Below are 13,298 nucleotides of genomic sequence, written 5' to 3'. Positions count from 1 at the left end.
TCTGCCCTAACATACAAACAAACGTGGTCCCGACACACACATACACAAGAAACACACACAAACACCCATCAACATTTTGTTACAGGCAGACAGAGTGGGGTTTCCCCAAACACACACACACACACACACACACACTGTCACACTAACAGCACAGTACGCACACTGGGCCTCGGCAGAGCCATCAACACTTGGAACTGCCCTAACATACTCACAAACGTTTTCCCGACACACACATACACAAGAAACACACACAAACACCCATCGACCTTTTCTTACAGGCATACACAACGGTTTCCCGTGAACACACACACACAGTCACACTTACAACACAGCACTCACAATGGGTATCCAGCAGAACCATCAACACTTGGAACTGCTCTAAAATATTGACAAATGTGGTCGCGACACACACATACACATGAAACTCACACACACATCCATCGACTTATTCTTACAGGCATACACAATGTTTTCCCGCCAACACAAACACACACAAAAACACACACTGCCACACTCACAACACAGCATTCACACTGGCAGTTGGAACTGCCACAACATACTCACATACGTGGCCCGACACACACATACACAAGAAACACACACAAACACCCATCGACTTTTTCTTAGAAGCATACACTGTGGGGTTCCCCCAAACACACACACACACAGAGACACACACACACTATCACACTCACAACACAGCACTCTCACTGGGTTTCCAGCAGAGCCATCAACACTTGGAACTGCCCTAACATATTCACAAATGTGGTCCCGACACACACATACAGAAGAAACACACACAAACACCCATGGAATTTTTCTTATAGGCATACAGACTGGTTTCCTGGAAACACACACACAGACACGCACACACACTGTCACACTCACAACACACACTCACACTGGATATCCAGCAAACTCGTGAACACTTGGAACTGCCCTCACACACTCAGAAATGTGGATCTGAAACACAATACGCAAGAACACACAAATACACCCATCGACTTTTTCATACAGGCATACACAATGGTTACCCGAAAACACACACACACACACACACACACTCTCACACTCACAACACAGCACTCACTCTGTACCTCGGCAGAGACATCAACACTTGGAACTGCCCTCACACACTCACAAATGTGGATCTGAAACACAATACGCAAGAACACACAAATACACCCATCGACTTTTTCATACAGGCATACACAATGGTTACCGGAAAACACACACACACACACACACTGTCACACTCGCAACACAGCACTCACACTGGGCCTCGGCAGAGCCATCAACACTTGGAACTGCCCTAACATACTCACAAACGTTTTCCCGACACACACATACACCAGAAACACACACAAACACCCATCGACCTTTTCTTACAGGCATACACAACGGTTTCCCGTGAACACACACACACAGTCACACTTACAACACAGCACTCACAATGGGTATCCAGCAGAACCATCAACACTTGGAACTGCCCTAAAATATTGACAAATGTGGTCGCAACACACACATACACATGAAACTCACACAAACATCCATCGACTTATTCTTAGAGGCATACACAATGTTTTCCCGCCAACACAAACACACACAGAAACACACACTGCCACACTCACAACACAGCATTCACACTGGCAGTTGGAACTGCCACAACATACTCACATACGTGGCCCGACACACACATACACAAGAAACACACACAAACACCCATCGACTTTTTCTTAGAAGCATACACTGTGGGGTTCCCCCAAACACACACACACACAGAGACACACACACTATCACACTCACAACACAGCACTCTCACTGGGTCTCCAGCAGAGCCATCAACACTTGGAACTGCCCTAATATATTCACAAATGTGGTCCCGACACACACATACAGAAGAAACACACACAAACACCCATGGAATTTTTCTTATAGGCATACAGACTGGTTTCCTGCAAACACACACACAGACACGCACACACACTGTCACACTCACAACACACACTCACACTGGATATGCAGCAAACTCATGAACACTTGGAACTGCCCTCACACACTCACAAATGTGGATCTGAAACACAATACGCAAGAACACACAAATACACCCATCGACTTTTTCATACAGGCATACACAATGGTTACCCGAAAACACACACACACACACACACACACACTCTCACACTCACAACACAGCACTCACTCTGTACCTCGGCAGAGACATCAACACTTGGAACTGCCCTCACACTCTCACAAATGTGGATCTGAAACACAATACGCAAGAACACACAAATACACCCATCGACTTTTTCATACAGGCATACACAATGGTTACCGGAAAACACACACACACACACACACACACTGTCACACTCGCAACACAGCACTCACACTGGGCCTCGGCAGAGCCATCAACACTTGGAACTGCCCTAACATACTCACAAACGTTTTCCCGACACACACATACACAAGAAACACACACAAACACCCATGGAATTTTTCTTACAGGCGTACACAGGGGGTTCTGAAACACACACAGACACACACACACTATCACACTCACAACACCGCACTCACACTGGGTCTCCAACACAGCCGTCAACACTTGGAACTGCTTTAACATAATCACAAACATGGTCCTGACACACACATATACAAATAACACACACAAACACCCATCGACTTTTTCTTGCAGGCATACACAATGGTTTCCTGCAAACACACACACACACAAACACACACAAAAGTCACACTCACGACAGAGAACTCACATTGGATCTCCAGCAGAGCCATGAACACTTGGAATTACCTTAACATGTTCACAAACGTGGTCCCGAAACACACATGCAGAAGAAACACACAAAAACACCCTACGACTTTTTCTTACAGACATACACAATGGTACCCAGCAAAACACACACACACACACACACATACACTATCACACGCACAACACAGCACTCACACTGGGTCCCCGGCATAGCCATCAACAGTTGGAACTGCCCTAACATACTCACAAACGTGGTCCCGACACACACATACACAAGAAACACACACAAACTCCCATTGACTTTTACTTACAGTCATGCACAATGGTTTCCGCAAACACACACACACACACACTCTCACAACACAGCATTCACACTGGCACTTGAATCTGCCCTAACATACAAACAAACGTGGTCCTACACACACATACACAAGAAACACACACAAACACCCATCAACATTTTGTTACAGGCAGACAGAGTGGGGTTTCCCCAAACACACACACACACACACACACACACACACACACACACTGTCACACTAAAAGCACAGTACGCACACTGGGCCTCGGCAGAGCCATCAACACTTGGAACTGCCCTAACATACTCACAAACGTTTTCCCGACACACACATACACAAGAAACACACACAAACACCCATTGACTTTTTCTTACAGGCATACACAACGGTTTCCCGCGAACACACACACACACAGTCACACTTACAACACAGCACTCACAATGGGTATCCAGCAGAACCATCAACACTTGGAACTGCCCTAAAATATTGACAAATGTGGTCGCGACACACACATACACATGAAACTCACACACACATCCATCGACATATTCTTACAGGCATACACAATGTTTTCCCGCCAACACAAACACACACAGAAACACACACTGCCACACTCACAACACAGCATTCACACTGGCAGTTGGAACTGCCACAACATACTCACATACGAGGTCCCGACACACACATACACAAGAACCACACACAAACACCCATCGACTTTTTCTTAGAAGCATACACTGTGGGGTTCCCCCAAACACACACACACACAGAGACACACACACACTGTCACACTCACAACACAGCACTCTCACTGGGTCTCCAGCAGAGCCATCCACACTTGGAACTGCCCTCACACACTCACAAATGTGGATCTGAAACACAATACGCAAGAACACACAAATACACATATCGACTTTTTCATACAGGCATACACAATGGTTACCCGAAAACACACACACACACACACTCTCACACTCACAACACAGCACTCACTCTGTACCTCGGCAGAGACATCAACACTTGGAACTGCCCTAACATACTCACAAACGTTTTCCCAACACAGACATACAGAAGAAACACACAAACACCCATCGACATTTTCTTACAGGCGTACACAATGGTTTCCCGCAAACACACCCGCACACACACTATCACACTCACAACACGGCACTCACAGTGCGTATCCAGCAGAGCCATCAACACTTGGAACTGCCCTCACACACTCACAAATGTGGATCTGAAACACAATACGCAAGAACACAAATACACCCATCGACTTTTTCATACAGGCATACACAATGGTTACCAGAAAACACACACACACACACACACACACACTGTCACACTCGCAACACAGCACTCACACTGGGCCTCGGCAGAGCCATCAACACTTGGAACTGCCCTAACATACTCACAAACGTTTTCCCGACACACACATACACAAGAAACACACACAAACAGCCATGGAATTTTTCTTACAGGCGTACACAGGGGGTTCTGAAACACACACAGACACACACACACTATCACACTCACAACACCGCACTCACACTGGGTCTCCAACACAGCCGTCAACACTTGGAACTGCTTTAACATAATCACAAACATGGTCCTGACACACACATATACAAATAACACACACAAACACCCATCGACATTTTCTTACAGGCGTACACAATGGTTTCCCGCAAACACACGCGCACACACACTATCACACTCACAACACGGCACTCACAGTGAGTATCCAGCAGAGCCATCAACACTTGGAACTGCCCTCACACACTCACAAATGTGGATCTGAAACACAATACGCAAGAACACAAATACACCCATCGACTTTTTCATACAGGCATACACAATGGTTACCAGAAAACACACACACACACACACACACACACTGTCACACTCGCAACACAGCACTCACACTGGGCCTCGGCAGAGCCATCAACACTTGGAACTGCCCTAACATACTCACAAACGTTTTCCCGACACACACATACACAAGAAACACACACAAACAGCCATGGAATTTTTCTTACAGGCGTACACAGGGGGTTCTGAAACACACACAGACACACACACACTATCACACTCACAACACCGCACTCACACTGGGTCTCCAACACAGCCGTCAACACTTGGAACTGCTTTAACATAATCACAAACATGGTCCTGACACACACATATACAAATAACACACACAAACACCCATCGACTTTTTCTTGCAGGCATACACAATGGTTTCCTGCAAACACACACACACACACACACACAAAAGTCACACTCACGACAGAGCACTCACATTGGATCTCCAGCAGAACCATGAACACTTGGAATTACCTTAACATATTCACAAACGTGGTCCCGAAACACACATGCAGAAGAAACACACAAAAACACCCTACGAATTTTTCTTACAGACATACACAATGGTATCCAGCAAAACACACACACACACACACACACACATACACTATCACACGCACAACACAGCACTCACACTGGGTCCCCGGCATAGCCATCAACAGTTGGAACTGCCCTAACATACTCACAAACGTGGTCCCGACACACACATACACAAGAAACACACACAAACTCCCATTGGCTTTTACTTACAGTCATGCACAATGGTTTCCGCAAACACACACACACACACACACTATCACACTCACAACACAGCATTCACACTGGCACTTGAATCTGCCCTAACATACAAACGTGGTCCCGACACACACATACACAAGAAACACACACAAACACCCATCAACTTTTTGTTACAGGCAGACAGAGTGGGGTTTCCCCAAACACACACACACACACACACACACACTGTCACACTAACAGCACAGTACGCACACTGGGCCTCGGCAGAGCCATCAACACTTGGAAATGCCCTAACATACTCACAAACGTTTTCCCGACACACACATACACCAGAAACACACACAAACACCCATCGACCTTTTCTTACAGGCATACACAACGGTTTCCCGTGAACACACACACACAGTCACACTTACAACACAGCACTCACAATGGGTATCCAGCAGAACCATCAACACTTGGAACTGCCCTAAAATATTGACAAATGTGGTCGCGACACACACATACACAAGAAACACACACAAACTCCCATTGACTTTTACTTACAGTCATGCACAATGGTTTCCGCAAACACACACACACACACTATCACACTCACAACACAGCATTCACACTGGCACTTGAATCTGCCCTAACATACAAACAAACGTGGTCCCGACACACACATACACAAGAAACACACACAAACACCCATCAACATTTTGTTACAAGCAGACAGAGTGGGGTTTCCCCAAACACACACACACACACACACACACACACACTGTCACACTAACAGCACAGTACGCACACTGGGCCTCGGCAGAGCCATCAACACTTGGAACTGCCCTAACATACTCACAAACGTTTTACCGACACACACATACACAAGAAACACACACAAACACCCATCGACTTTTTCTTACAGGCATACACAACGGTTTCCCGCGAACACACACACACAGAGTCACACTTACAACACAGCATTCACAATGGGTATCCAGCAGAACCATCAACACTTGGAACTGCACTAAAATATTGACAAATGTGGTCGCGACACACACATACACATGAAACTCACACAAACATCCATCGACTTATTCTTAGAGGCATACACAATGTTTTCCCGCCAACACAAACACACACAGAAACACACACTGCCACACTCACAACACAGCATTCACACTGGCAGTTGGAACTGCCACAACATACTCACATACGTGGCCCGACACACACATACACAAGAAACACACACAAACACCCATCGACTTTTTCTTAGAAGCATACACTGTGGGGTTCCCCCAAACACACACACACACAGAGACACACACACTATCACACTCACAACACAGCACTCTCACTGGGTCTCCAGCAGAGCCATCAACACTTGGAACTGCCCTAACATATTCACAAATGTGGTCCCGACACACACATACAGAAGAAACACACACAAACACCCATGGAATTTTTCTTATAGGCATACAGACTGGTTTCCTGCAAACACACACACAGACACGCACACACACTGTCACACTCACAACACACACTCACACTGGATATGCAGCAAACTCATGAACACTTGGAACTGCCCTCACACACTCACAAATGTGGATCTGAAACACAATACGCAAGGACACACAAATACACCCATCGACTTTTTCATACAGGCATACACAATGGTTACCCGAAAACACACACACACACACACACACACACTCTCACACTCACAACACAGCACTCACTCTGTACCTCGGCAGAGACATCAACACTTGGAACTGCCCTCACACTCTCACAAATGTGGATCTGAAACACAATACGCAAGAACACACAAATACACCCATCGACTTTTTCATACAGGCATACACAATGGTTACCGGAAAACACACACACACACACACAGACACTGTCACACTCGCAACACAGCACTCACACTGGGCCTCGGCAGAGCCATCAACACTTGGAACTGCCCTAACATACTCACAAACGTTTTCCCGACACACACATACACAAGAAACACACACAAACACCCATGGAATTTTTCTTACAGGCGTACACAGGGGGTTCTGAAACACACACAGACACACACACACTATCACACTCACAACACCGCACTCACACTGGGTCTCCAACACAGCCGTCAACACTTGGAACTGCTTTAACATAATCACAAACATGGTCCTGACACACACATATACAAATAACACACACAAACACCCATCGACTTTTTCTTGCAGGCATACACAATGGTTTCCTGCAAACACACACACACACAAACACACACAAAAGGCACACTCACGACAGAACACTCACATTGGATCTCCAGCAGAGCCATGAACACTTGGAATTACCTTAACATGTTCACAAACGTGGTCCCGAAACACACATGCAGAATAAACACACAAAAACACCCTACGACTTTTTCTTACAGACATACACAATGGTATCCAGGAAAACACACACACACACACACACATACACTATCACACACACAACACAGCACTCACACTGGGTCCCCGGCATAGCCATCAACAGTTGGAACTGCCCTACCATACTCACAAACGTGGTCCCGACACACACATACACAAGAAACACACACAAACTCCCATTGACTTTTACTTACAGTCATGCACAATGGTTTCCGCAAACACACACACACACACACTCTCACAACACAGCATTCACACTGGCACTTGAATCTGCCCTAACATACAAACAAACGTGGTCCCGACACACACATACACAAGAAACACACACAAACACCCATCAACATTTTGTTACAGGCAGACAGAGTGGGGTTTCCCCAAACACACACACACACACACACACACACACACACACTGTCACACTAACAGCACAGTACGCACACTGGGCCTCGGCAGAGCCATCAACACTTGGAACTGCCCTAACATACTCACAAACGTTTTCCCGACACACACATACACAAGAAACACACACAAACACCCATCGACTTTTTCTTACAGGCATACACAACGGTTTCCCGCGAACACACACACACACAGTCACACTTACAACACAGGACTCACAATGGGTATCCAGCAGAACCATCAACACTTGGAACTGCCCTAAAATATTGACAAATGTGGTCGCGACACACACATACACATGAAACTCACACAATCATCCATCGACTTATTCTTACAGGCATACACAATGTTTTCCCGCCAACACAAACACACACAGAAACACACACTGCCACACTCACAACACAGCATTCACACTGGCACTTGGAACTGCCACAACATACTCACATACGTGGTCCCGACACACACATACACAAGAAACACACACAAACACCCATCGACTTTTTCTTAGAAGCATACACTGTGGGGTTCCCCCAAACACACACACACACAGAGACACACACACACTATCACACTCACAACACAGCACTCTCACTGGGTCTCCAGCAGAGCCATCAACACTTGGAACTGCCCTAACATATTCACAAATGTGGTCCCGACACACACATACAGAAGAAACACACACAAACACCCATGGAATTTTTCTTATAGGCATACAGACTGGTTTCCTGCAAACACACACACAGACACGCACACACACTGTCACACTCACAACACACACTCACACTGGATATCCAGCAAACTCGTGAACACTTGGAACTGCCCTCACACACTCACAAATGTGGATCTGAAACACTATACGCAAGAACACACAAATACACCCATCGACTTTTTCATACAGGCATACACAATGGTTACCCGAAAACACACACACACACACACACACACTCTCACACTCACAACACAGCACTCACTCTGTACCTCGGCAGAGACATCAACACTTGGAACTGCCCTCACACTCTCACAAATGTGGATCTGAAACACAATACGCAAGAACACACAAATACACCCATCGACTTTTTCATACAGGCATACACAATGGTTACCGGAAAACACACACACACACACACACTGTCACACTCGCAACACAGCACTCACACTGGGCCTCGGCAGAGCCATCAACACTTGGAACTGCCCTAACATACTCACAAACGTTTTCCCGACACACACATACACAAGAAACACACACAAACACCCATTGAGTTTTTCTTACAGGCGTACACAGGGGGTTCTGAAACACACACAGACACACACACACTATCACACTCACAACACCGCACTCACACTGGGTCTCCAACACAGCCGTCAACACTTGGAACTGCTTTAACATAATCACAAACATGGTCCTGACACACACATTTACAAATAACACACACAAACACCCATCGACTTTTTCTTGCATGCATACACACTGGTTTCCTGCAAACACACACACACACACACACACAAAAGTCACACTCACGACAGAGCACTCACATTGGATCTCCAGCAGAGCCATGAACACTTGGAATTACCTTAACATATTCACAAACGTGGTCCCGAAACACACATGCAGAAGAAACACACAAAAACACCCTACGACTTTTTCTTACAGACATACACAATGGTATCCAGCAAAACACACACACACACACACACATACACTATCACACGCACAACACAGCACTCACACTGGGTCCCCGGCATAGCCATCAACAGTTGGAACTGCCCTAACATACTCACAAACGTGGTCCCGACACACACATACACAAGAAACACACACAAACTCCCATTGACTTTTACTTACAGTCATGCACAATGGTTTCCGCAAACACACACACACACACACTATCACACTCACAACACAGCATTCACACTGGCACTTGAATCTGCCCTAACATACAAACAAACGTGGTCCCGACACACACATACACAAGAAACACACACAAACACCCATCAACATTTTGTTACAGGCAGACAGAGTGGGGTTTCCCCAAACACACACACACACACACACACACACTGTCACACTAACAGCACAGTACGCACACTGGGCCTCGGCAGAGCCATCAACACTTGGAACTGCCCTAACATACTCACAAACGTTTTCCCGACACACACATACACAAGAAACACACACAAACACCCATCGACTTTTTCTTACAGGCATACACAACGGTTTCCCGCGAACACACACACACAGAGTCACACTTACAACACAGCACTCGCAATGGGTATCCAGAAGAACCATCAACACTTGGAACTGCCCTAAAATATTGACAAATGTGGTCGCGACACACACATACACATGAAACTCACACAAACATCCATCGACTTATTCTTAGAGGCATACACAATGTTTTCCCGCCAACACAAACACACACAGAAACACACACTGCCACACTCACAACACAGCATTCACACTGGCAGTTGGAACTGCCACAACATACTCACATACGTGGCCCGACACACACATACACAAGAAACACACACAAACACCCATCGACTTTTTCTTAGAAGCATACACTGTGGGGTTCCCCCAAACACACACACACACAGAGACACACACACACTATCACACTCACAACACAGCACTCTCACTGGGTCTCCAGCAGAGCCATCAACACTTGGAACTGCCCTAACATATTCACAAATGTGGTCCCGACACACACATACAGAAGAAACACACACAAACACCCATGGAATTTTTCTTATAGGCATACAGACTGGTTTCCTGCAAACACACACACAGACACGCACACACACTGTCACACTCACAACACACACTCACACTGGATATCCAGCAAACTCGTGAACACTTGGAACTGCCCTCACACACTCAGAAATGTGGATCTGAAACACAATACGCAAGAACACACAAATACACCCATCGACTTTTTCATACAGGCATACACAATGTTTACCCGAAAACACACACACACACACACACACACTCTCACACTCACAACACAGCACTCACTCTGTACCTCGGCAGAGACATCAACACTTGGAACTGCCCTCACACACTCACAAATGTGGATCTGAAACACAATACGCAAGAACACACAAATACACCCATCGACTTTTTCATACAGGCATACACAATGGTTACCGGAAAACACACACACACACACACACACTGTCACACTCGCAACACAGCACTCACACTGGGCCTCGGCAGAGCCATCAACACTTGGAACTGCCCTAACATACTCACAAACGTTTTCCCGACACACACATACACCAGAAACACACACAAACACCCATCGACCTTTTCTTACAGGCATACACAACGGTTTCCCGTGAACACACACACACAGTCACACTTACAACACAGCACTCACAATGGGTATCCAGCAGAACCATCAACACTTGGAACTGCCCTAAAATATTGACAAATGTGGTCGCGACACACACATACACATGAAACTCACACACACATCCATCGACTTATTCTTACAGGCATACACAATGTTTTCCCGCCAACACAAACACACACAAAAACACACACTGCCACACTCACAACACAGCATTCACACTGGCAGTTGGAACTGCCACAACATACTCACATACGTGGCCCGACACACACATACACAAGAAACACACACAAACACCCATCGACTTTTTCTTAGAAGCATACACTGTGGGGTTCCCCCAAACACACACACACACAGAGACACACACACACTATCACACTCACAACACAGCACTCTCACTGGGTCTCCAGCAGAGCCATCAACACTTGGAACTGCCCTAATATATTCACAAATGTGGTCCCGACACACACATACAGAAGAAACACACACAAACACCCATGGAATTTTTCTTATAGGCATACAGACTGGTTTCCTGCAAACACACACACAGACACGCACACACACTGTCACACTCACAACACACACTCACACTGGATATGCAGCAAACTCATGAACACTTGGAACTGCCCTCACACACTCACAAATGTGGATCTGAAACACAATACGCAAGAACACACAAATACACCCATCGACTTTTTCATACAGGCATACACAATGGTTACCCGAAAACACACACACACACACACACACACACTCTCACACTCACAACACAGCACTCACTCTGTACCTCGGCAGAGACATCAACACTTGGAACTGCCCTCACACTCTCACAAATGTGGATCTGAAACACAATACGCAAGAACACACAAATACACCCATCGACTTTTTCATACAGGCATACACAATGGTTACCGGAAAACACACACACACACACACACACACACTGTCACACTCGCAACACAGCACTCACACTGGGCCTCGGCAGAGCCATCAACACTTGGAACTGCCCTAACATACTCACAAACGTTTTCCCGACACACACATACACAAGAAACACACACAAACACCCATGGAATTTTTCTTACAGGCGTACACAGGGGGTTCTGAAACACACACAGACACACACACACTATAACACTCACAACACCGCACTCACACTGGGTCTCCAACACAGCCGTCAACACTTGGAACTGCTTTAACATAATCACAAACATGGTCCTGACACACACATATACAAATAACACACACAAACACCCATCGACTTTTTCTTGCAGGCATACACAATGGTTTCCTGCAAACACACACACACACAAACACACACAAAAGTCACACTCACGACAGAGAACTCACATTGGATCTCCAGCAGAGCCATGAACACTTGGAATTACCTTAACATGTTCACAAACGTGGTCCCGAAACACACATGCAGAAGAAACACACAAAAACACCCTACGACTTTTTCTTACAG

The sequence above is a fragment of the Ursus arctos genome, chromosome Y (genome assembly GCF_023065955.2).
Source record: "Ursus arctos isolate Adak ecotype North America chromosome Y, UrsArc2.0, whole genome shotgun sequence".
Classification (NCBI taxonomy): Eukaryota; Metazoa; Chordata; class Mammalia; order Carnivora; family Ursidae; genus Ursus; species Ursus arctos.
The sequence above is the reverse complement of the archived record's forward strand: the minus strand, read 5'-3'. Positions refer to the sequence as shown.